The sequence below is a fragment of the Ceratina calcarata genome, unplaced genomic scaffold, assembly GCF_001652005.2.
Source record: "Ceratina calcarata isolate Rehan_Ccalc_2016 unplaced genomic scaffold, ASM165200v1 scaffold369.2, whole genome shotgun sequence".
Lineage (NCBI taxonomy): Eukaryota > Metazoa > Arthropoda > Insecta > Hymenoptera > Apidae > Ceratina > Ceratina calcarata.
In genome coordinates this window covers 532,795-560,428 of record NW_017160008.1, presented here as the reverse complement: position 1 = coordinate 560,428, position 27,634 = coordinate 532,795, and the positions used below count along the sequence as shown (strand labels likewise).

Below are 27,634 nucleotides of genomic sequence, written 5' to 3'. Positions count from 1 at the left end.
CGGGACCGTTTTCTACAAAATTTTGTCGGCCCCAAGCCGACTAGCAACGTCAGCGAGTTCCCGTTCCCCGTCGCTCGGCGAGGAAAACCCGTCCGTGCGAATTTTCCCTTCGGCTAAGCTTCAGTAGGTTGAATTTCAGGAGGATTTGGAAGTCGAGCTTCAGACATTATATTCCGCTCCTCGGTCAAGTTAATTATACTAACAAGCTTGACTATTCTACAAAAACGGGCCATTACTGCGGAATCACATGCGAAGGATATAAATAATTTTAGCTCTGAAAGCTTGAGCTTTAACGAAATTCAGATATTTAATTTGAACTCGGTTTCAGAGATCACAATTGTTTAATTACTTAGACAAAAATTCATTATCATTTATACGAGGAATCGTTAATTGTGTTTCGTAGGATATTCCGGAATGAATTAAACTTTGAACACCAAAACTACGCGATGCAAAATACTTAAACCACAAGCGGTCATAATTATACAAAAATAACTGGCATACTTCGCGTCGCACAGTGATATATTAAACTCAATGGAATGGAGGAACGACGAATAGTTGATTCTTAGTTGAGCAGAAATTTTGCGCCACAGTCTTGTTTAATGAATTCAATCTAAATGCAATTAAGGCCGGCCAGTTTAAAGATTTATTGGCGCGTAAAAATGTCTGGCTATTTATCGAGCGCAATCAACCACGTGTACACACGCGAAAGAGCCAGGCATTAGATACGCGCGTAAGCAGATTTCAGTTAAAGCAAAAAAACAGAATACCGAACCTGAAAAGTCGTTAATTAAATTCGCGAATAATGCTTCCGAGACTTTTCCTATTTCGCAGAACTTTTTGAAAAACTATGGAGGAGAAGCTTGTTCTTAATTAACATTCTTATACGAATTGCTAAGCGCTAAGAACTGAATTATATTTTATATTAGATTGCGAATTTTAAACATTTATAGAAAAACCGGATGTGCAAACATTATGTATAAACAGCGCAAAGTATAATACACATCTTTATTATTGAAAGCCAATGAAAGCCTCATGTACATTTCATTTTTTAAATCCAGCTTTTTAAATATTTTATCAAGTATAAAAATATTGAAGTATATATTTTCTCGTTCCAACAGCATAAAAAATAAGCGTTTAAAACAGTAACTGAATGATTTATAATCTTTAACATCGATGTTATACACAAAATTCGCTATACTCATTGTCAGATCAACCGTTTCGAAACGCTGTGATAGTTTCTATTGCAGATAAATATTAAAAATAGATTCCCATGGGACAGTAGAAAATATCAGGTTTATTGTTTAAAAAATTGAAGATACCGCGCATTCTCATGAAGATTATGCATTTTCTACGAGGACTGAAAAAATGTCAGAGCAAAAGTAAGAACAGCGTGGAAGTAAAAAAAAATCTGCGGTTTTTCTACTCTACATTTTTCATGTTTCAAATATTGCAGGATATTTAAATATAAATATTTCAAATATAACACTCGAAAACGTATCGCATGTTTCGTTTCGCGAAATTAGTTCCATTCGTTGTCGGACTGTCGAAATGCAATAATTAAAGTGAGCAGTTTCGAAAATCCAATGCAATTTAAAAGAAATAAGGAAAACATAGAACGTAAACATTTTTTCAACAACGCAAGATACCAGAGTTAATTAACCGTGGTGTCTACATTGCTGCAACGAATTACTCGTGAAATTGAATTAATTCTCACGTAAAATGTTTACATACTTTAACTGCGATTCCCTCATATATGTACCGAGTTACGGTTCGCTTAGCAAAAACATCTACCTACCACTAAATCCAGAACAACCCGATTAGACAGATATAATAATACATGATGCACTCGACTGTCTGCAGGATCAAATGTTCTATTCATAAAATCTGAAAGTCTGAATACTACTTATATAATGCACGATAATTAATTGTTCTGTGCATGCAACCCTTGAGATGCGATCTCATCATGGGAGGGATGTTAAGATAGAGAACCGATGATTAATTTGGCTCGACGGTGGTTCACGGAAATGGAAAACGTCTCTTATTGTCGAACTGAGAACAAATACGTCGCGACGAGGCGAAATTTCCGGAAATCTAGAAGATCGCGAGTCCCGTGAGGGGAAGAGAAGGGGATTGCAGTTGCGAGGGCGTCGAAGGAGAAGCAATTGAATTAAAGGAGCTCCGGGCTTTTCGCCGATCCCTCGATCAGCTCACGATCCCGGCGTGTTTAGTTAATGTAGAAAACGTGCCTCATTTGCTACCCTCGGAGACAATTTCAGTTGCTTAATATGCAAACCGATCCGCGCCTCCAACTTGGACGACGACGTTACTCGCCTCGTTTCGTTCCTTTCCGTCTTTCACCAACGACCTTCTCGTTCCATAAATTTTATTAAAGAAAGGTTTCAAAACGACAATTAACTTTTTTTCGCGTCATTCTCCTTTTGAGAAACAGATTTTTATGCGAAATTCGCCATGTCGGGAATAATTAACGATAATCGATTCGCATTTTCAGATTAAAATTTTGATTATTCCATTACAAACGGAATGGATAATTAATTACAGTTTTGTTCGATTCAATCCTGCACCGAAATGGCTGCATACTCATCTGCATGTGAAATGAAATTTTTTACATCATTCGACAAATTTCGATTTCTTTTTCAAGAATTAATATATTTATCTCATGGTTTCTGAAATTTGTTTCAAGATCGTGTTCTACGTCACGTGGTTATCAATTAGTATTTCATCGCCATTTCATCGACAGGCCTGAAGGAATTTGAATCGCAAACTACGCTAAGCCATTCGTAAACGGAATAAAGGCAATCCGCGAGTAAATCAGCAAGTGACCCATATCCCCGTCCATAAAATCGACTTTATGGCGTCTGCACGACTGATCCCGATCGTAACTCTCCTCGAATCGAGTATTTGCGTAACACAGTACGTAATACAGCGAGCTACGACTCACGCTAATTGTAAGTGCCCACTACAAACAATTCCCGGTCACATCCGATTTTCCTCATGGGAAAACAAATTTCATTGGAGAACGACGAAGTGTCCTTCCGGCGGGACTGAAATTTTCCAGATCGTTTTTCATTGTCCGAACAAATACGAAGATCGCTTCCGCGCTCGCGATGGGGCGGCGCGGCGTGACGCGAACTCCGGGCCTGAAACTTTCTCAGATTGCGACGAGAAGCGACACGACGCGACGGGAAGTTCGCAGCCGACGAAAGGAGGGACTACGACTCGCCCCCTCTTCGCCGGAAGAAATTGAATTAAATTGCTGATTCCTTGATTTTACCGGGCGCGAGTCTCGAATCTAATTAATGGGAACCCCGAGTAGGGTTGGATGGCTGACGCGTTTAACGAGCGCTCAATATTTGTCGTCGTTCCGACGCGACGTTTTTCTCTCCGCCTTCGCATACTTCCCCCTCGGCGTCGTTTTTCCTCGCTCGTTCCATTCTCGAAGTTTCGCGAAATTCACGTTCATCGGATTAAAGTTGGATAAAGGCTTATCGTCATAAATTAATAATTTGTAAAATTAATAATTGTACGCGTGATACATTTTTCACTATTTTTATTTGTACCGACGTGTAATTTTAATTTTGCTTCATAATGTATGAGTAAAATTGAAATGTAAATGTACAGAATAATGTACCTACATAACGAAAAATAAAAAAAAAATACTGCTTCTTATCATAAGATTTTTTTAATAGACGGTTAATATATAAATATGTAGTATATAATATATATAAAATATTTCTATTCCAAAATCCACTGCGCCGTAGCGAAGGGAGCGGAGGGAGCAATAAATACGAGAATTCTCGAAAGGTATGCTTAAAGTAGAAAGCGAACGCGGAGAGATCACGTGGGAGATGGTGGAACTGAAACGACGGTGGAAAGTATATTGGAGTCGCCGCGCGACAAACAAAGATGAATCGCCCGCAGGTTCGTCGATAACCACATTAACGGGTCGTCGACGACAGCCCTCTTTTTCTCTTCCGTTTCGCTTATTTTCCAGCCAGGTAAAGAGAACGGGAGAGGAGGAGGTCTGAGAATTTTTACTCGTCCCTTTTTCTTTCTCGACGGCGACGCGCCCTGTTTTTTTGTGACCGCGACAACGCTCTTGAAAGAGGGTGGCACAATGAATGCGGACAAGTCTGTCCGTCATTCGAAGAAAGAAAGACCGAGGGGAGAAGAAGGGTGGGAAAAAAAAAGGAATCGAGAAAACTGTGATGGTAAGGAGAGAAAAATGGACCCTACGACTGGAATTCCTTATCGCACGTTCGTGGTGGTTCTGCTTGGTTATAAGAATTATATCGTTGAGATAGCCATTTTTTTTCGATTATACTGTTATTTAATCTGTCGGGGCGAAAAGTAGTAAGACAAACTGTTAAAAGGAAAAAAAGGAATTCTTAATTGATAGATAAAATGCATGTAGCAAATTCCAGCATTAAAATGCACATGATGTTATTAAGTACTTCTGTTAATTATTCATTCAAACTTCAGATACGATACTCTTCTCATTGGAACGCTTGAAAACCTTATTGGTTTCGATTTATTCGCATTTTAAGAGTTAATCCACGCTGCTCTGAAAGCCCTCGAGGATATCACATGGAGAGAGACAGAAATTCTCCCGTTCCTCATTTGCAATCAACTTGTTACTTTCTTAACGCAATACAGGTCAAAATAATTCCTTTACTCGATATTCCAATAGGCGATACTTCTTGACAGACCGCTCCTTCCCCCTCGCCACACGACGGAGATTCTGTTACTCATTTCTACAGCATTCAAGAGTGAATTATTCATGCACTTCCGGCGACGGGCTCGTCGCTATTTTTACAACATCATACCCGACGAGCATTCGGATTGCGATGCGGACTTCATCCCCCGCGCAATTCACCCAAGTAAATGCTACCGGAAAACGTTTCTTAATCCGCGCGTACGTGACGCGCCTAGCAATTTCCGGTCGCGACGTCGTTTGGTTATTGTGTAGCAAGCCGAAACTGGAAGTTAAACGAAGCGCGAAGGGGAAGAAGTTTACCAAGCTTTCTCGCAATTTGTAATATACTCACTTGGTGTCAACAATTTTTATCTTCAATTATTTACATTAATTTATTCGATAAGTTCATCTGAAAAATAACAGACATTATTTTGTTATCAATTTTCCGAATATGTACTGTGTTTATTGGATTGAATTTCAAATATTGAAACTGTGCCGCGCTAAATTTAATTCCCCGTCTATTTGTTCAATGAAATTCAAACAAATCATCTGTTGTTTAATGCTAAAGTTCAATCCCGTGTTATGTGCGTAGAGATTAAATAGTGGTTTAAAGAAAAGCGAAAACGTGCATATTTGAGATAGTGCTAAGCGGACGTATGATTTATAGTCGATCAATATTCAACGGGAAAGAACGCACATCTCTTTCCGGAACATGTTTGCGAAGGAATCGAAAAATAAGAAGAGACGTCCTAAAGGACGTCCAGAATCGTATCGGGGAGACTCCATCCTTTATACATAGATGCGACCGGGGAAAAAGAAATTTCATCCGGTTCGGATTCTCTCTTGCACACCGGCAGGAGGCTGTATGTTTGTTCCGTCGCGGAACCCAATATCTCCGACGTGTATTACATAAAAATTCCAATATCACTTCTTTGAGCCTGGCCGGCGTGACTTCAATAACACACCGGCGGTGAAAAAAAGTCACCTCTCTATCAAGTTTTAACAGTTTCATTCACAAAGTGGCGAAAATACAGTCCTACCTTTATACAGTATCATTGACTCAAAGACGAGCCAATCTGCGAAATGGGCATCAAAATTTGGATTGGTTGTTCCTTATTGACGAACACATTAAAGTTTGGATAAATATAGGCTTTAGAGAAGGGTAGTAAAGTTTGCGAAATGCTAGGGAAAGAATTTCTGAATGAATGTTGCGAGATCCTCTTAAGATCCTCTCGAACTTTCGCTAAGATCAACGTTTGCCGACTTATCCGAGTGATTTCGGGTGCCGGCATCGATCGGGTGAAGCGTGATCGGATTAAGAGACCCACTTACTGTTGTAACGCTTGGACGCTTATTAAAAATCGCTTTAATCGTATCGAACGTAACGTATCAGACCTTCGTAAAAATTGAGATAGGATATGCACTTTTTAATGAAATCGATATATAACTGGTGTGTGTGTGTCTTATTAATACTGCAGCAAGTGAAGGTAAACTGATTGCTCGGTCCGAATGTCCCAGCTGTGAGTGCAACGAAACGTTAAGTCCAGTTTTTCCCTCGATTTTTACATTTCGTTCGGCCTTGATTTTTATGTAACCGGTGCTATTCTCGGTCCTTACGCTTTATTCCGCACAGTTTCATTTTTGCGCGTTCGCCCTCTCGTCACGAGTTTTCGCGTATCCATCCGTCCCCTACCCTTCGTCCCCCTCTATCTTTCGCTCACTCTCTGTCCGTCTCGCTCTCTTCCCATGCGAATTGCCTCTGTCGATCGAGTTTTTCCCGAGCGATTGTTTTCGTTTTAGCCGAACGACCACGCGCACACTGGCCTCCAACGCGACCACTGGTTTCTCAATTTTTATTTTCCCCGCATCGTTTCGTGCCTCCAATAGCCCAGTTTGCAAACGTTTTACTCTCCTTGTCTCGTCTTCCCGAAATTAACTGAACTCGCTAGCGAACCAAGATAATTTCGTCGGTTCTTCGTCTGTCCCGTTTTTTCTCCTGCCGATTTATCCCAAAATTTATTTCGGGCCCGATGGCATCGCTCGTAAAATACTTTCGTCTGCGACAGACGGTCGGGTCATACCTAAGTAATTTCGTGTTCGGTCAAGTAGACCGTTCAACCTCTCTAGAAAATTTTTATTACTACGGATAGTACGGCATCAGGATCGATCGGACACTTTTATTGGAGTTTGGCTATCAAAAAGGATTTGACGAAGCGACGCGCGCTTATCAGAACACGTACCAATCGTAAACCGCAATGTTACCCCCTCGTAAAATGTACGTGTATACATTTAATATGGATACCGGCGAATACGCGAAATGGATTCGCAGCTCAATTACTGTTCAATCCTGGTTTTACCTCGGTTAAGATGAGAAATTAGAGTACTGTAATTAGTTGGTTACGCCATCTCTGCGTTCGGAATCCATTAATAACAACGTATAAAGCAGTTAGAATCATGGAACACACGTATTTAGAACAGATATCTATGTATTTATGGGCCACATGGTCTTTCTTTTGATCAGCCCCTAATTCTGTTTCAATGTCAGACTGTATCTAAGCATTATATTATAAATAAATATATTATTAAGTAGTAAACTGCTTTCATTCATTTAATATTAATTTCCTTTTTTACAATAATTTAGTCCAGGTTTTAACTTGGAGACAGAATGATCATTTAGCCCCAAACTAGGAAAAGTTATCCAAGCTAGGGATACTTAAATCAGGGATCGGACAATACGTCGCCACTGCCCTAATTAATGGTGTACGTCGAAGTTAATCCTAGAGGGTGGGATCGTTCAAATTCAGCCAACTAATGAAGCAAAAGTTATGTTCCGAGTATTTTACAATACAATGTTACGTAAATAAAATAGGAGGGATAAAAATTAATGTCGATTGAACCTATAGTCTTAATAAAAATGACAATCTAATGATAGTCTTAATAAAAATTAATGTCGATTGAACCTATTTTAAAATGTTTACTATTTTCAGGATGTCAGCTTTTGAAAATGAAAAATTGTAATTATAATTCTAAAAGATTATTAATAACATAGACTTGCAATTGTCTGTATTTATGATTTTAATTTTGTCACCGATTAAGAAATATATGCGTAATATATATTTATAAATAATATTCGCATGATTTATTCATAAATGTCTTCTTCCTTATTTGCCTGTTTACTGAATGCTTTTATACTTGTTTGTATGAACTGTATGAACTGTTTAAAGCGAAAACAGACAATTGCTGACGGTCAAACAATCAACAAACGGCAGTTGTTTGTCCGATCCCTGCTTTAAGGATCTTTAGTCCAGGCCTGACTTAGAACAATGTTCAAACAACGCTCTTTCTCTCTTAATTAGAGTAAAAAGTGAAGAATCAAGTGATACAAAGAAACTTTCTTCTATTCTTATTTGAGTGGTTCACTAAAGATTGACTTTAACGAACGGATGCCAGACTTTGTTTAAGCCCCGCACTCATTACACCTTCGTTTCCACTATTCTCGGGGACATTTCGAGGTGATATCCCAGTTTACAAAGGGAGGCGCTCCTCCGTCAACAGAGTCGGATTTCAATAGTCTCGAGTGTCTTAACGGAGATGTTACTCAAAGTTGTTGGCCAAGAGACAGCTTTCGCAGTAATCCCCACGGGTTCTGAGTTCCCGTTCGTATCGCATTTACCCAGCACGATAAGTTTCACAGGTCTCGAATTCGAAAAATCATCGTCAAGTATCGTTTAGAAAATTACAATTTTAGTTTGCATTCAAGAACCGAGAATCCATGAACCGAACAGGTTCGCCCTGACCGCGGGGGAAATACGAAATTCACTGTCGTGCACGCAACATAATTTTCTGCCCTACGAAGTGTTCAGCGGGCATGCCGAGGCGGGCACCCACGTTCCAAATTTTCTCCATGACGTTTCAACACGCGTATGCGATGTGAATTATTCTCTGTAACGCGAAACAATTGCCACCGCGGACGTTTGTCACGCGCGCGGAATTCCTCAGAGACACCCGTCGCGCGAGACACTCTATAAAAATGTGAATGAAGAAATAGAGGGTTTCTCCGCGTAACTAATGCTCTTTAGAGAGTTAACAAAAATTCTTTTTCTCCTTGCAAGAATAATATGAACGCGCGAGGGTAAAACACCGTTTCGCTATTTTCTATGTTTTACATCGACGGACAGATACAGTTTCGATCAAAGGGCCGGCGACGACCATTTTTTGTTGGGAACTCTCAGAGAGAGCTTGTTTCGCGGACGATTCATCCTCGTTGCATCTGGCTGAAATATCGCCCGACGGATTGATAAAAAGGCGAAAGAGGATCGATAAAAATGAGTCACCAAGACCGGTCGGGGGAAGAAGCTGCGTAAATGATAAAGCGCATAATTCAATCTGGAAAGAAGAAATAGCGCGGTGATGCCACGTTTTAGAGCTACTCTTCTCGCAACTATTTATCTGGCCTGTTTTACGTCCCCGGACAGGTGTCGTTATTCATGCGGGAAAGGGTGGCACAAGACTGGTGAAAATATGAGTTCTTCACGTAGTTTCGTGACTCGACCATGTTTCTTTGAATTTTAATCAAGATTACCTTTTTACGTTCACCTTGTCAGTTTAAATTTATATTAATCTGAATATGTGATTACAGCTTAGATAGAATTTAATCATGAATTCTGTAATTCATATGAAAAACACTTCTATAGCATTGTGTGCGACAGACCTGGCGGTATCGATCGACGAATCTCTTTAAGAATGCTTCAAGAATGCTAAATCGGTTCGAATTAAAATTCATCTATAGTTTCTCCATTTATTCTGCGCTATTTGAATTGGAACTGATATTCCACTTGACGCGAACGGCGGTTGATAACCGATGCAACTGGGGTACTCAAAAATTGAAATCGAAATCGATGAATATGGCAACTGGAACGCAGTTGCTCGCTCGTACCGGTGGACAATTCTTCTCGTCGTATCAGGTTAATCCGTGCCTCGATCGATGCCACTGCTTCAACGCTCCGCGGCCGACTTTAATACCGAGCAACTTTAAACTGGCAGCATTGACTCTTTGAAAAGCGTCGGACGTACAAATCGCGCGCCGAAAGAAGCTCGTTGGCCGAGTTTTCCAGCCGGTGCGGTTCCCGGTCGCGGAAAATTTTCCTGGATAATCGTTAATAATGTATATACAGTCGATTCGGAAACCGTTCTGATACACAATGCTGGTATAACGGCCAAGTTCTCTAATTAGGAAAACGTTGATTTTTTACGTCCTCGACTTGTCTCGCTGCCCTATAAACTAAACGCGAGGGGGTTGTTTTACATCGTAGCGGAAGACGACACAGAGCCCTTGCATTATTAATTCCGCGGGAGTATCTCGCGCTGCTGTTATTGCGGTCACAACATAATTCGCCAACAATGTTACACTCGGATGCGCAACTAAGACACAGTTTCATCGTTCTCTCTCTCTACTTTCTCATTCATGATTCGCACACGTTCCTGAATTGGACGATCCGCGCGATGAAGTTACGTGGCCCGTTGATTAGCCTTTTCACCAGCAAACCGGTGGACTATTTCGCGCGCACTTTCCTTCCTTTTTTTAGAAAAGGTGTTTCTAACTCGTTTAACTGATACGAAATTCTGTTCGAGCTTAACGCGGGCACAGGGTCAATTCTAAGATTATTATTATTAATAGCGTCACGCCTATCAAGTAGGGGTAAATATAGGCTGGGAGCCTTGGTAAGTGGGAAGAAACCTGTACGGGTGATCGAGCTTTACGAGACTTCTTGGCAATACAAAATTGGGTCGCCCTCGTTAATTACACCTATTAGCAGAAAATAACATTACAAGGTTTGCGGTTGGTCGTTAAGGACGTCGCATCGCGGCTTGAAACTTTTCTCAAGTCATACCTCTCCCGTCTCGAACCGAGGAAACACGGGTCCCGTTAATTATTTGTCCCTTGGCGATATTTTCGCTGCTATGAAATTTATCGACTAGTTGGGAAACGAGATAGAATCGATATTGAATAACGAAGTCCGGGAGAATGGCGATTTTGAAGCATAGATAATTAATATCTTACTCGTTCAATAAAACGAGAGAATTTCTGGTCATAATGCTTTGTTAAATTCGTAATTCATACAATGTAAAATTAGATTCACGTCCAATACATTGGAATTTGAACTCATATTAGTTGTTAGTATGGTTAATATGAATTAAAAATGGATCATTAATTATTACGTGCATCATCACGTTCATAGCTTCCAAATGTATTATTATCTATGTTACTGGATATTATGATATATCGACACTTTGAGAATCGAAAACTCGGCGTTTAAGGTAAATACAAAATTCAATACGCTTTCCATAGTTTTCGTTTCCCGAGGTAAGTAACGGAAGACTTTCGCCGCGTTAAAGGATTTCAGCGTCGGCTTATCGAAGGGAAGCAGCATGGCTTCAAGTTCCACCAGCTTTAGGGATAGCCGTGATACTATATCAACGACAAGCTACTTTTCCAAACTAGGAGACGCGATCCTGTGTCATCGACGCCGAGAGTGGTCGACAGAAAAGTGCATACGTATATCCCCTTTCAACCTCGACGACTTTGTACCCCGATTTTGGTTCACCTTCACGAATACATTACGCACAATTAGCTTAATTCCAAATATACTGGTAACAGTCATCATTTAAAATAACTTCTACTTATCAATTTCATCAATTTCAAACTCGGCCCCACAATTTTTGCAATGCTAATGATTCAAGCTTATGTCGCTATAAAATGATAGATACGAATGGTCGGATTTGCAACAACGATCGCTTCATGGCTTCAATTTTTATCTGGAAAAGGTAGATCGAGTCACGTAACGATTCCACGCCGGGGAGGGGTGGGGAATGGGTGAGTGGGTGGACGAGTCGGAAATTAGAAGTGCGTCCCATTTTATGCAACGGCGCGGGGAACGAACGAGGAAGTTACGGCGAAGGTTCTTGGTAATTCGCATCCAGTTTTTCAAGCATCATCGTGCGCCCGAGCTGCCTTCCTATACCGGCGTTGCTCCTTTTACCGGCGCGCAGCATATACGTATATTTTATTAAGCGGCAACAAAAAAGGAAATGAGAAAATTCTTCTTTCCCTTTACGAACCGCCGCGGATGGAAATGCACGTTGGGCGAGCCGTAGACGAGAGATCGTTGAAACATTCGAGCCAACCGGCCGAATTTTCCCTCGGAACCAAGATAAATACGTCCCGCGCCCGGCCGTCGGCGAATTTTGCGAAAACGTAAACCGGTTCAAATGGAGATTCAAAGATTCTTGTAATCTACGTTACGAGAGACAAAGAGGAATTTACCAGACGAGAGTTATTAAGAAATATTCAACGTAAAATCTGTCTGGTTTCGTTTACGCTAGTCGTATATCCAAATACGGTCGGTTAACGAAACGGATCCAGCCGAATGGAATTATGTACAAACACAATCTCGCGATACAGCTTGCATTTTGAGAAACTCAATTTCGTTGAAATTTATCCTAACGCGAAATGGGTCGTGAATCCTTGGAGGTAAGTCTTCGTTATGGAACAGTGCCGGGGAACTTTTCCGAGACAAACGATCGGGAAAATACAATGTGTTTCAGCCAGCGCAGCGGAAGAAGGAACGAGGATAGACGGATCGTCCCGGCGAAAGCAAAGAAAAGGCAGTCCTAAATTTTATTAACGTAGCGGAAGAAAATTCTTCCCTTTCGCGATCGTCTGGTCGCGAATTTGTTGAAGCCCGTTACTCTTAGCCTCCCAGGGATAATTGAAATGTTCAAGGTAGAGGTAGGGTCCGAGTCCAGGAACGTTTCCCCGGCTATTTTCCCAGTTTTCCGCCGATCGATCGAGAAGTTCGTTGAACAAACGGCTGCGAGGAGAAGGCCAGACGGTTTCTTACTTTGCGCGATTAAAACGATCCTCTCCTAGGAGCAGGATCTCTGCCCCCGTCTCGCTGATCTTTCTTCGTCCCTCTCTCTCTCTCTCAATCGGGGAATAATTATTTCTCTCGCAATTAGGATGGCGAGCGCCGTAACTGTGCGCGCGGATAAATATTTCGTTTTTATCTCGATTTACTCATTTTTATCGATAAATAATTATCACTAGATAGGCAGAGGATCGTTTCCCGAATTCGAATTACGGACGTGAAAATTCGCAAAAATATCCGTGAGTTTATTAGATGCGCCCGCTCGTCGCCGGATAATTTTCGTTTATTTTGTAATTTATATTACATACAACGAGCGTTGCGATATTTTCGCGAATCCGTACCTATACGCCCCACAGCGCCGAACCGTTAAAACTATGACACCGTGCGATAATTTAACCCGGTTTAATTTATTAACCGCTGCGCTCGCGATAAGATTATTTTGCTCCTCGCTATAATAACGTAATATAATCTCATCGTAATATTTATCCGGCCGCTCGGTAATAAGCTTCTTCGACGCGTGTGCATTAATCGCATCCGACAATTATCAAATTAATTAATTTCAAAATGTAATCCTCGACTAATTCGCACAAATCACATGGTGTAAATCAGAAGTTGATGCGGATCGGTATACCTGTCATGGCAATGTACAGTCTAAAATATTCTTCCGAGTGATCCGCAAGCTCAACCGATCTGATTATACAGGGTGTCCGAAAAGCTTGATGCCAAAATTATACTAAGTGTTCCCGAGGTCGAATAGTTGAAAAGAGTTCATATAAACTTAAATGCATTTACTATTATTATCAATACAATTGGAATACTTGAGAGAATTCGGCAATCACTAATTCATTGAATGGAAGTTTGCATTCTTGCAGAGGAACGAGTCTTCAAACATTTATTATAATTATCACAATCTTATATCTTTCTAATAAAGCATTTCAGGACATAAGTTTACACGAACTCTTTTCAACTATTTAACCTACACGAGCACCAATCTTTTCGGACACCCTGTGTATAGGTAGGTACCTTGTCACCAACAATGTAGCTAATATCGACTCTACGAAAGAGTAGATCAAAATTTGAGGACAGGATCCTTTCTCAGAGAAAGGTGGCGAGGCATCGATGAAGAAAGGGGTTGAAAGGGGGACGAGAGTAAGGTTCACGTGGCCCCGCTTATTTCCCTATCGGTTAATCCTCTTATCGAGAAACGGGAGGCGGCTGCTTTCGCTCACTTTGGTCGACTTTAAACTAATCTAAAATGCAGAGAACCTGTGGTGTGGAGCCAAGAGTGGAGAGTGCGAGCGGGACGGAGGGGTTGTTCAGAGGTCAGCGCACCAGTCCGCCACAGTAATTGCCCCTATAACGAACCTTTTCATCCGGTTGAATGGACGCGTGTATATTTCAGCTTCCGTTACCTTTTCCTCTCGCCTCTCTCTTTCCCCGTAGTTTTCCATTCACGCGCGCTAGAAACACGCGAGCGCCTCGCTCGTGTTTCTCTCTTTACGGTACCGAGGCGAAGCTACCAAAAGCGAGGCACCGCGGCTTCTCCGTTCCAAGATTCCCCTCGTTTCCGAGATTCTTAGATTCGCTTGGAATGTCAGGGAGTCCGTTTTAATGATCGCCAAAACGAGACGGAATAAGAATTTCTTGAAAAAAATCTCTCCTTTTCCCCACGATCGTTAAATGTTCAAAAATACCTCTAAAATATCAAACATATCTACTACATATAAAATACATGACGAATAAATCTCATGTAAAGAAATTCAATTGAAATTCTTTAAAAGAAATATCTGGATAAACGAGCTTTAAAATTAATCCTAAAAATTGTGGTGCAACGCTTCAGGAATTGATTTCATTCCGACTTGTTGTTTAAGATTCTTTTCACCAGCCAATGTAATCAACAGATTTATCGATGGGACGATCGATGGTCAATTTTTTTGGTGGCCGAGCCATCCCGACGGTCGGAGGAAAAACTAATTAACGGTCGTTTAATCCAGCGTATTAGCCGTTGGCTCTAATCAGTGGGACGGTGGCGCGCAATTTCGAATCAATCTCCGGGACTGAATATATACCGCCGACGACGGTGGCCCTCTCATTTTTCTCTCTTTGATCGCGCTGCGGACGAATCGATACAGCTTTATCCGGCCAAGTCACCGACGACGCGATGACCCTGCAACAAACGCGAAACTCCATTTCTGTGGAGAGCAACCGTGTAACCTACTTCCCCTTTTCGCTGCGAACTCCCCGGGGTTACCGGATACAAAACACAAGTTTTCTCTTAATGACGATTAATATATTGCTGGTTGGAGAGGGAATAAGGAGAGATAGTTTCGTTGTCTAAGAAATTGACTCCGAATCGATACCGAGTTTCGAGTCGAAGCTAATCTTAAAAGAACTTTCCTCTTCCATCCTCTTTAAACCTGTTTATAAGTTTTTCCTCTATTCATCGTTTCCGGTGGGAACGTTGAAAAATTCGGGTCAGGATTTCAAAATCCATGGATCCTGAAATGTTTTATTTGGCAATGCAGGAACGTTTGATCCCACGAATCCTAGAATCCGAAATGATCGATTCCACTCGAGGCGGAGTTTACTCAAGAATCGTGAATCCGAAAATGCATTATGCAAACGCCGGTTTATGCATTATACAAGTCTACCACCACGTGGATCTGCCGATTTGAGAATGAAATTAACGACGCGAAATAGAATTCCAAATACGAGATACAACTGAAATATTCACTTTTCCATTCTAAATAGTCCAATATTATTATAAAACGTCAAACGTTGCATAAGTACACTGCATGTTGAGAACTGCGACTAGAACCAACCAGTCCATTCTATTCGCAATTTAAATGTAAAATGTTTAGAACCAGAAAGTTTTTTCCTTCCGGAAAAGTCAGAATCTAGATTACAGGCTTAGTTTTAAAGCTGTCCTGTTTCAGCCGGTGAAATAGAGGCAAGGTTATGGCCACGTAACGAGAAAACTTCTGCGTTAAAATCAAATTGTCAATCCTGGAGCAAAATTTTAAGATGAAAACGAATGAGTTTATATGAATTTAAAGGATTAATCTGTCTTAGGTTAAGGATGTATTGGCTATAAAGTCAATCCCAAAAGCTTATGCACTTTAGAAACGCATTTTTTAAAAAAAAATCAGACGTCGGAAGAACATTGCTAATAATAAACAACAAAANCGTCTGATTTCTTTTTAATTATAGGAAATGCGTTTTTCTAAGGTACATAAACTTTTGGGATTAACTGTATAGCCAGTACATCCTTAAACAGGCTTTTGTCGATGATCTCGAAGTGTTTCAGATTTATAGATTCTTAGAAGTAAATAAGAAGCAGTACAAGACGGTAGAAAAGGGTATCAGTTAGTGGGTGACGAGTTAATTGCATTAAAGATTCTGTACACAGATAAATTAAGCTCTGTCTTCGCTATGAGTAATTACTAAGCAGATAATTGGTAGTAACAGGCGTTTCAACCCACGACGTCTTTTCAGTTAACCTTTAACGAAGTTGCTGTTAAATAACTCTTCTCTCTATACCTTGTTTGCTACTAACTCTTAGTAGATATTAAGTTGTATTATTTCTCCTAGCAATATTTATCGGAGATTCGTTTAAGTCAAACCAGAAAATTCGATAGACGCTAAGTGCAAACAGGTGAAGTTTGAAATTGATAGACCAAGTATTCTTGAATATGCAGATGCAAAAGCATAGCGAAACAACGCCACTGAGTAAGAAAGTAATTAGGAAGATAAGCGAAATACGTGATTCGTTTCCAAGAAAGGTCGCTGCCTCGCATAACACGCAAGCACGGACTAAGTATACGTATGGATGGTGATTAGTCCTATCAACCAATAAGAGATTATGAAAAACAATCCTACAGTAGAAAAATAATGTATTGTAAAAATGACTAGTTGTTGATTAATAAATGAATGGAAATAAATCTTGGAATTTCTATTTCACAATATTTGAGCAAATAACTAATTCTAGGAGTGGCTACTTAAAATTAGTGTTCGAGCCGAGGTCCTGAAACCTGGGTTGGACTATGTGAAGAACTATAATAATCCAGTTTAGAATCTCTGTATCTCATCGATTTATTATTAATTCAATGTATGTACTCATGAATTTTGCGGCAGTAATTAAGAAAAATTTAATTTCGTTGATGTAAAACTTAAACGAATGGAAGACGAGACGAAAGTAGAGAAGTTGGACTCACTTTCGTACATTTGTCCACGACAACATCCCTCTTCTCCCCCAATGTTACTTCAGTAAATAGTTCTTTAATCGAGCCAATTATCGAGCAAATGAGCTTTAATGTTTCAGTCTAATGAGACACAAGAGTCCATAAGGTGGAATGCCGTACTCGTACGTCTTGTCCGACAAGATCAATTACTAATACAAACAGACTCAGTCTACTACACGAGAGGGAGAGTTCTTATCAGTTAAATTGGATCAAAATTACAGTCAGGGTGTTTTAACAATAACGTGGAGAGCGTGAAAAGTGGAGCAGTCACCAGGAACGGAGAGGGCAAGCTAAGGAAGGAGGACATCCTCGGCTGACTTTCACCGGAACATTTGCAAGAATTTGCAATGGTAGAACTTTTGATCCGACAAACTCTCTCCGAAACTGCAGTCGATCGTCGCGGTGGTTCGAGGGGGGACGTGAAATGGTCCGCAAACAAAGTCGACACCCGGCCCGGGTTGAGACAGATCGGTGGGTTTGGCCGATTAAACGAAAATCCGCGTAAAGGGCTCCGCGCCGCACCCGGCCAAAGGAGCTTACAGAACGTTTTCGTTTGTATCGGATAATGCATAGCTTGCTCCAATATCCGGTTTCGGCGGTCCGCGACAATTTCCGACAGATTTCCAGCGTAAATTTACTTGGGAATACAGTCCGCAACGCAAGATCGACGATACGAAACTTGGTCCAATCAGGGAACAAATAGTCACGAGTTCTTCAATTGTACAAAGCTTTTCATGGATACTTATGACTGTGAACTCAATAAAGATTTTTATATACATATATGTATCGTTATATCATGCAAATGTATGTATAAAAGCATATGTTGCACAATATGGCAATTTACAGAAATCTTTTATCTGTATTACGAACATGAAATTATAAATGTAAAATACTACTCAATTAACATTTAAATTAAGTATTAAAATGTTAAATTGTTGTTGTTTCCCAAATAAATAAATATATAATAAATGCAATATTCCAGAGTGCAGATTATATTAAATATTATTTACAAATTCTATCATGATCACGACTAATCAGTCAGATCTGATCATAACGATATACATGAAAATCTCGTTTGACTCGCGACGAATTGACTTAACCGTAGGCTCGCGCGAGGACCCCTCGAGCTTGTCAATTTAATTAAACCTTTCAGATAGCGATCGCGGCGCGGGCAGAGAGACAAAACTATACTCGCGTTGCTCGTTAGAGTTTCAACTTTTTCAATCGCGCTAAAAATGTTTGCGCGTCGAGAGCAGCAGGAGGAACTTTGTTCGTCGCGAGCGTGCTCGTTTGCGCCTAGCGTTGTCCTCGAGGGTTGCCGCTCGCGACGCGGAGTAAAGAAAGAAAGAAAAAAAAAAAAAGTAGAGGAAGAGAAGCCTTCCCGTGTTGACTCGTCCCCGCGGCCGTTTTAATGACATCGAACGCGGCGACGTCGTTACGACGCCGGAAACAACCACCCACCCCCGTGCTCTTTCGGGTTATCGAGTGAGAGGGAGAGTGAGAGAAACCCAAAAAACGAGCTGCGCGCATTAAGCCGATTCCCTAGCGCGACCCTTTGTTGTCGCTCGCTTTCCGTGACAGATGTTCCGCGTGCGTGCCGAGGAATCCGATTGTTTCTGGGTTATGGAATTATTTTCTATTACGGCATGGGAAGGTTCAAAGTTGATGAACCTAATTAGTCTATCTTTGTGCAATGTCTGTCTGAAATTTCAATTATAATGAATAGATTATCTTCTTATCGTTATCATTGTGCTTGAAACGACTTCAAACTGTCATCGCAATATGAAAAGTTGTATTTCGAGAGTGTTTTCGTGATAAAATATTCGATAGGTTGAACAGTGTGCTTCTCTGAAATAGAGAGGAACGGTAAAACTGTGCATTTAAGCTTGGCTCTCGTTTTAATCTTCTAGCCAGAAGCAGTATTATTCCCGTTAAACTATAACAAGCAGGAAGCTAATTTCGAACACGAAATTTCTCCCTTTTACCATCGGCAACTGTAGAAGCTCTAGAATTTTCAAGAGGACATGGAACGCGTTCGGAACAGGAATTTCCCCTAAAAAAGGTAGCCGACTACCCTGGTATGAATTCCAGTTACGTTCCTTTATCAGCTCCTAAAGACCGACACCATTTCTTATTCCCCGGTTGAGAATAAAAGACGAGCAAATAATCAGAGAACTATTCTGCGAATTTGCCTGAAAATCGATCAGGTGTTACCGATTGGAAAAAGTCGAGCAAAGCGAGAGCAGCTTGCCTTGTAATTATCATTCCGTCCCATCGCAATGAAAGAATTAATCAAAAGCCTCGTTTCAAAATTTATCACATACGTATAATATATTGAGTTCTAAATCGAAGCAGCTGATCTACCTTCGTTCAGAAATTTTATCCTCAGCTTTTATGGAGAAACATAAAAGACACAAAAGCGTATCAGCGAAACGTATTTCATGTTAAAGAAATGATTAAAGGAATTTCTTCATACATTTCATTCTCTAAATTGACGCCATAAAAATCTTATTTTACATAAGGACTCGCACTCTGCTTATTATAAACTTGTCCGCTGGATCGGAGGACGGCAATATTTTCATGTTTCATGTTCCGGGACATAAAAGGACGCGGCATGGAAGTTTCCGCGAGTAGACTGTCTTCTTGAGATTCTTTAAACTTCCATCGCAACAGGGTTTTACGTGGGTGTAACGTCCGCCTCGCGGGTAAACGCGCGAGCCGAGCCGGAGCAACGGCTTATCTACTGATAAGTAGTTGCGCCGCGCGATATACACGCGTCGGACCGGGAAACTCCTTCCCGAGGCTCTCCATTGTACCCGCGACGTCACGCCACGCTGCCGCATACATTTCGCGGTGGACTAACGATCCCTATCTTGCCCCTCGCAAATTTATGTCTCATTTATACCCTATACTCACCCTCAACGCCCACGGCGTTGTTCAATTACGACTACGAATCGTCCCCTCGGGAAACCTTTTGTTACGATCCAAGATCAATTGTGTAATACAAACTGTGACTTATTTACTATTACAATTTACAATTAGAGAATTTAAATTAACCATTGAAACAGGCAGAGAATTTCCGAGTTACATAAATAAAATTTAGAAATAAATCTGATGCCTTGTTCTATATTAATGGAAACCTGATAACGTTAATTTCAAATATAATTGAGGAATTAAGAAAAAAGTTCATCAAAAATGGCTAGTTCTCTGTTCAAATAGTATATGTGCCAGGAACTGATGTACAACGAATCGCCCCGTTGTTCGTACAGGTTTTATTTCATTCACGTACCAATCGGATGTGAACTGAAATAATGCAATATCATTTTATTTCATCGCTTCGGTATATTAATCACGCAATGCAATTTCCATTCGCGAAATACGCATTTGCGCTCTTCTATCAGATTCAGATCGGACACCGAGGAAAAAAGTCAAAGAACAGAGAGGATTTGCTTTATTTTTTGTTCGACGGGAATTTCGTATCGCGATATGAGATTTAAACGAGAATACGAAGCACCGCGGCGCACCGTTTCTGCGTTATTTCTGCCTCATTTAATGGCGTTAATTATTCCTTGTACCGCCGATTTTGCATTGGCACGTGACTATTTTTAGGATAATAATACCGCGCGATTATCGAGTCGATTTCAAATCGAACGATATCGTATTCGCACTGCGACGGACCGCGTTTCAATTAATTCGATAGCGTAACGTGCGCATGTATATAATACCGCGGCCGTGTAAACGCGCGCGATTATTAATTAACCGCATACGCGTGTATTAGCGGTTACTAGCATTACACTTGATTAATCCGATGATTCCTTGCCGCGTACCGAAAATTTTCCATAGCGACCGCCCTATCACCTCACGCAAATTCGATTAATTAAATCAATTCGGTAATTATCGATTGTTTACGTTTCCATTTTACCTCGATTCAAAATGTCGAACAGGTGATAAAAAAAAAACGAGATTGGAAACCTTGCTACGAGCAATTTCTGCGAAAATATGAACAAGCGGAATTGAGTTGAAATTTCGGGGTCGAAACCGTTTTGTTTGGTATAAAAACAATTCGAATGCGATCCATAACGGTTCCGTTAAAATGTATCATTTTTCCTAACGAACCTTTTCGGGATCGAAGAATGAGTGTCAATATCGGGTAACGTTCAGCAGCATACAGTAATAATACCGGAAATTATTTTAAAAAACACTCTGCGTAGTTCGATATACATACCAATTTATTCTGCAATGCAAGAATAAAAGAGTGTTTCCATTTCACACGTAATGAATAATCGGCGGTCTTTCAGGTCGGCTCCTGGATCGCCACCCTGCGATAATGCAATAATTAAAGGGACGTCGTAATTTAAACGAGCGAAACACGCGGTCTTCAATTATTCTTCGACGGTCGCAGTTTATTGATAGGTTCGAAGGAACCGAAATTTCAAGCCCGCGGCCCCGTGAAATATATTCATAGATGTTTCTGTCCGCCGCGCCAGTTAAAACCGAGCGAGCAATTATCGGTGAATCCTGTCGAACGTGCGTCGACTGAATTTCATCAGGGACGAGATGGGAATTCACTTATCGTTCAAAGAGCGATGCGTCTTATCTTGTTAACGTTCAATCGCATTCTATCTTCTTACAAAGAGGAACGAGAAGTTCCTGCGATCTTTTTCAAATGTTCACTGTTACATTCTCATCCTTAATTAAAAACAGAAACAGCTCGTGGAAATAAATCGTCTACCGAATTTTATTTCACGTTTATTTCTCTGAATGATCAATGAAAAGCATTTCTATTTGTTTCCTTCAATCAGAAATTTTGTACTAACATTTCTTTCCTAGCAGACGGTCTCAAAGCTAGATAAGGAGAATGAAATCTTCGCAAAGACTCTTCAAAAAAGAAAAGTGTGCAACATTCTTCGAAACAGCTCGGCTACTTTTTGTCCCACCGCCGTCAGCAAGTCTTATACACAGTTCTTCCTTTGACACGGCTAAGGAATTTTATTTGCCAGAAAGAAATGGGTGCCCGAGCATTAGCAGCGCGTGCCACGGAATTTCGTCCTCTTTCAGATTCCTCGCTGATAAAGATCGCAAATGGTTCTACGGAACGGGGAAGGTCAGGTCGGGGGTTTGGTTGCGATACAAATTTCGAGCAACGTTCCACCCCTGGTGCCCCTTTAAACACACATAATCAGAGGACAGTTGCGCTGCTAATTACGTTAATTCGCCGGTCTCGTTCGTTTGACTACCGTCGGAAACCGAGCATGCTCTGAAACGCCGCTCCACCGTACAAAATGCAAAACAGACGTTTGTGTTCGTTAATCTTTTAAATCTCGTCCCACTCACGCCGGGTATTCTTTTATTTTTTCAACCGCGATGTAATTACACCGGTTCCAGAAAATTAACGCCCCCTCCCCCGCTCTTTCTCTGAAATGTTAAAGGAAATGGGATATTTTTTACGCGTCACAACTTTAACTGATGCCGACTCTCGTGTATCTCACTTTCTTTCATTTCCCCTACTAAGTAATTTAACTTCCTCGTCCGGTTTGTCGTACAACGTGCGCAGACAATGAAGTAGAAAATCGTCGGTGACGCGAACAGGTAGAAAAATCGAGTCTGACGATGAACGAATAAAAGTCGTTACGCAACAAAAGCGAGTAATTAATGATTCTGTTATTCCGCGAAGTTCGAACAATCGGATTAATTATAATCAAGTGACAGTTGCTTTTTAAAAGGGACGTATTTTAGCTTTCGAACGAACAGAACATAGAGCGGAGTTAAAAAATCACGAGGATAAAAATAGCCGTTATCTCTATCAGAGACGAGCCGGTTGGAAACGGAAACGGAGATAGCGTTATCAGAATGCCGTCCGAGAACTCCACTAATTTTAACTAACGCCAGAAATATCGTGAAACTTTTGAACAGGAGACGCCGACCAATTTATCTTGCGATCTCTCCAAGAAAAGATCTCTCCAGAGTAGAGAATCGTCGGAAGGAAAACCGGGGAGAATGAAAATCGAGAGAAAGGAAGAAATGAGGCAACTAGAACCGAGCCGAAGAAAAACAGACGAGAAAAGCCGAAGGCTTTTACTGTTTTATATCTGTTTGCCACGTTGAAGATATTTCAACGTCTCCTCAATCTTCATGCAATCTTAAAAATTAATGTATTACGTTCGCGCGAAATATTGAATCGTAGGTCGATAAGTACCGATGATAATTTTACTTTGACACTGAATATTTCTATCGAAGCTTAAAATCTCTCGTTCCTATAATTGAATTCATGAAAGGATATTAATTTTATCTGTATTGTTCACATTAATAAAATTCCCCTGACAGGAATATTGCGCTAAAGGATTAAATATCAACATTCTTGATGCACTTCCGTCCTCCTCGTAGCGCCACCACGTTTCACGATCGTACACGGTGAACGTTTAAATTGCTTCCAGAGGGACGGCGTGCTTAAGAATTTTTCGGTTTTAATTACAAACCACTCGAACGTTCGAGCAATTACGGTAGAAATCTCGGCAATCAGGTCTAAGAGGAAAAGAGTATCCTCTCGAAAATCTCACCTCACCCCTTTAATTTTATTTTCCGAATTCAAGTTCCACTTGGCTCAGAGTAAACTTAAGAGGATTCTCCATGAAATTTCCTTTCTTAAACGCCAGTAAATAAAATACTGTATTCCTCGTAATACTGCTTTCACGAAATAAACAAATTCACAATTAGATAAATGCAGACATACGTTTCGTTTTTCGAGAAACATTAAATTGGGCCGACTGCAGTATTCAAATCGTGACCCGGTGTTCTTCGTGCGCACGTCTAAACGTACATGAATTCCGTCGAAATTACAGGAAATTAAATGGAAATCTGCGGTCGCCGATTAATGAGCAATATCGAAGAATTTAATTGAAGCGGTACGCGGCTTGTTCCCCGGCCTTGTTCACCGTAATTGTTTAGCCCCAGATTGCAGGATGCGTGCCGTATGAGTGCACGGCCACCGTGATGGCGACGGTGACCCGTGCGCCAGTAAAATGAAAATTGACTAACGCACGATCGTGACGGAGCACAATATCGTGCCCGGAATCGAAAAACATTTAAACAATTCCGACTCTTGCACACACCGTCGATCTAGCAAATTCGTCAGATAATACTGCCTCACTTTTAACTTTATCCGATAAAATTATCGCATAATTGCCGCCATCGGCCACTGATTAATATTAAAATTGTACGCGTTTTACGCCCGGATCTCTCGTATAGTACATTTTGGTGATAATTAAGCTAATTGAAAGGCGGACGCGAGTAAACCGAGTAAGTGTGTACTCTTTGCCGGATGATCGCGCAGACGGCAAACAGTCGAGCAAGCGTAATGCGACGTCAAGTTTCGGGGCAATTATCCAAATTGTCGCAATTGCAATCGTGAATATAGGGGAACGTGAAAGTAATTAGAATCAGAGGAACCTTGCCCTAAAATAATAAGTTTCGACTACGCTTCGGGAATCTCGCATAATTAATATAATACGCAAATAAGCATTCCTTGCCAAATTATTTTTTGCTTTCACGCAGAATATCGCAAATTTAATCCTTGGTTTCGGCTCGCGAACCTTATTAACAATGACAACGGGAACGTTTGCATCTAAGAGTTACATCGTTGCAGTATCTCCAGGCGAGTAAAAAGAAGCTGGGGGAGAGGAAGAAACCGGGAACAACAAGAAGAGAAAAAGAGGTCGCGGAAAGTTGGTTGAAACAAAGAAGGGGACAGCGACGCGTCTGGAGCGTACAGGTAAAACCGGAATACAAATTTCGCGACGGTTCGTTAGAGGCAAGAAAAAGGGACCGGTAGCTACGTATCTACCTACCTTGAGAGCCGGGCCACGCTTCGTTACTCATCCGTCGAGTGTTCCTGAAACAAAAACGGCAACGGATGCAATTAGACACAATGCCAACCATTTCTTTCCCTTCCCCGTTCTCATACAGGTCAACGTATGCAGTATCAATGCGCAGTCTGCAACGTGTAGGAGACAATAAGTATTGTCCATAAAATTCTAATCTAGAATGGAATTCAGTTATTGACGTAATTGATCATATACGTCATAACTAAGAAACAATCACATTTTAATGATATTCTTCTATCGTGTAGTATTCTAGGTGTATAAAAACAGAATGAATAAGCAATTCTTATTGACGAGTTTTATTAAAAGATGGCTTAAGGTTGTACAAAAGTTTAAGACACGTGATAAAACGTTGTATTCAATTTTTGTAGCGATAAGCTTTTAAGAAAAACGATATTTACAAAGGACTAAAATTTATGCAATTGTTCAACGTGTTCTTTTAAGTCACAGGGAATATTCAAAACATAATTTCTCATATTTTACACTTACACTTTTTGATTGCCTAAAAGTTCTATAATTTTTAATTTTATTGTATATCGTAAATAATATCCTTGAAGTTGATATTATTTATATTTTAAAATATTCTTGAAACATGTATTAACAATTGTAAAGAATTACAAAGTTCTGTGAATGTCATATCTACAGTTTCTCAGAAATGAAATTAAAATTCTACAATTCAGGGTATAATAACTTTTTCAACAGCCTCGCAAAGTTTCTGAAATTTTGCACAGTGCTTTAGTAATGTAATATCTGATAAAAGTTAAAATTTGAATGTCACTGTTTTTATGTAAAAGCTCTTACAGACTTAATCGAAATTGTCTAACAACGAAGGTATTCTTCTTTCTGAAGAATAATGGTCGAGCAAAGTCTGAACATTTCATTCCGAGGGGAAACGATATCCCGGGAAAAGTCTCGATAGCGATAACCGTGCGTTACTTTAAAAAAGATCCTAGAAGCGATCTCGCGTACCATTAGGCAAGTTTTGATAACGATCTAAAAAGAAAGAAGAGCTGGGTTCGCGCACGTTTTCTCTCCGTTCACCGAACTCGTCGGATGGAACGTCCCGATTCTAAAAGGGCGATCTCGCTTTCCCCGCTGAGGCGAAGTTTTCCCCGGACAAAAAGTTTGCTCGCGCGTTTCAAACGCGCTCCACGTTTCCGTGGAGAGTTTCGTTTCGGGCCCGGGTAGCTGGATTTTCGAGCTGAGAAACGTAGTACTACCACCTTTTGAGCCGTGCGCGCCGCCGCCATCGCCGCTGCTTCCACCGTATCGTTCCGCTCGACGGCGGACGCCTTTTTGTGCCATTTTCACGCCTCTAAATCAATTTTATGCTCCCTTTCTCCGCGACGCGTTCCACCTTTTTTCTTTTTCCTATTTTTACCGTTTAAAGGGCACCTGTTAATTGCCACAAAAATTGTCTACTTACGTATCGGCAGAGAATTTATCGGCCCGCATAGAACCGACGAGCTCTTTTCCGTACCGTTACCCAGTTTCTGTCTTCTCTCACTCCCTCCTTCTGTTCAGGATTCCCGGCAGCTCCTAATGAGCCTCCTTTTTAGGTCACACGTCCCCTTTCAAACTCATCATGCATACGTCTTCCCACGATTTCCTCAAACCTTTGTGCATTGAAATCTTTCAATGTACTTCCTCGAAAAGGGACTAGACAAAGCGGTTAAAACCACTGAGGGAATTGACTTGGAAACAGATCAAACCTCCCAGATAATATTTTCGAGCTTTCAGTCCTGGATTCATTTTGTAATTTCTCCCTACGGGGTTTACTGCTCCACTGATAATAAATAACCAGTGGTAATAACAGCTTAAGTTTCGCGCCATGATAGGCATTTCGAATTCCCGATGAGAGGCAAGTCTGAATACCCCTAAACGACCTGAATACACCTAAAACCGCGCGATCGCAATCGCCAATGCAGCAGCACGCTAAACCCAGCGTCGCGTTGCTATTCAGAGATTCGTGGACGGGGAAACGAGCCGGAAAAGGAGAACCGGCAACCGCAACATCCCCAATAATATTAATATCCGAAATCATCTACCTATTCCCGTAGGAAGCGTCCCTAGTCCGGCATTCAAATCACCGTAAATGCAGCGAAAGGGGTGAAGCGCACGGGAAGAGGGCAGATCTCATCACGGTTGATAATTTCGACTCTGGAAATCATACTCTTTTGTTGCGTGCTATGCACCGGGTGAGAAGATCATACGCGAGTTTATGAAACCAGATTGACAGAGCAGATAATTTTATGTAACAGGCAAGGCCAGCAAGTAGAAGATTGAAATATAGTAAATGCGGAAATTCTACCCATTAATTATTCGAAAAATCACTTAATCTAACGAGTTTATCTTCTAATTTCATCAGATAATCGACATTCTACTTTATATAAATAGAATCCCTCGTCGTGCCACTATAATAATCGTCTGTAGAATTCAAAATGTATGGAATAGAAGAATTTCATGTCGCAATCCAAATCCTGTGTGAAAGATGTGAGAAATCCAAGTCGCAAGTTATGGGATTTTATAAATATTGAGAATTTTGTAAATATACTTTACAACTTTTCCAACCACCTTAGCGGATGATTGGGGTAAAATCCTGAAATTGATCTTTAGATGTTTGTATGGATAACCGTTGTGAATGAAAACCAAATCTATGAATCATGAATAGACTGCGGGTTATATGCATTTACAAAATAAAAATTGAGCATGGCTACGAGTATGAATATGGTGCATAAATATATACCAAATATAAAAAGCCAATTCATATTGCAATGCTTAAATGATAAAAGAAATTGCAGTCTGAAACGCATTTCCTTAGCTGACTAGCTTAAATCTTCTATTTTGCATAAAATCTCAATGCCTATTCATCAA

General features: G+C 40.7%; 1 protein-coding gene across 2 annotated transcripts in view; it reads right to left on the bottom strand.

The window, feature by feature from the left end:
• LOC108625752 (leucine-rich repeat-containing protein 24) overlaps positions 1-27,634 on the bottom strand; it is a 150,049-nt gene that overhangs the window by 38,534 nt on the left and 83,881 nt on the right. For both annotated transcript variants that reach the window (XM_026814189.1, XM_018026006.2), the window contains exon 3: positions 24,728-24,771. The gene's annotated coding sequence lies outside the window, so the exon portion shown is untranslated. The remainder of the gene's footprint in view (positions 1-24,727; positions 24,772-27,634) is intronic.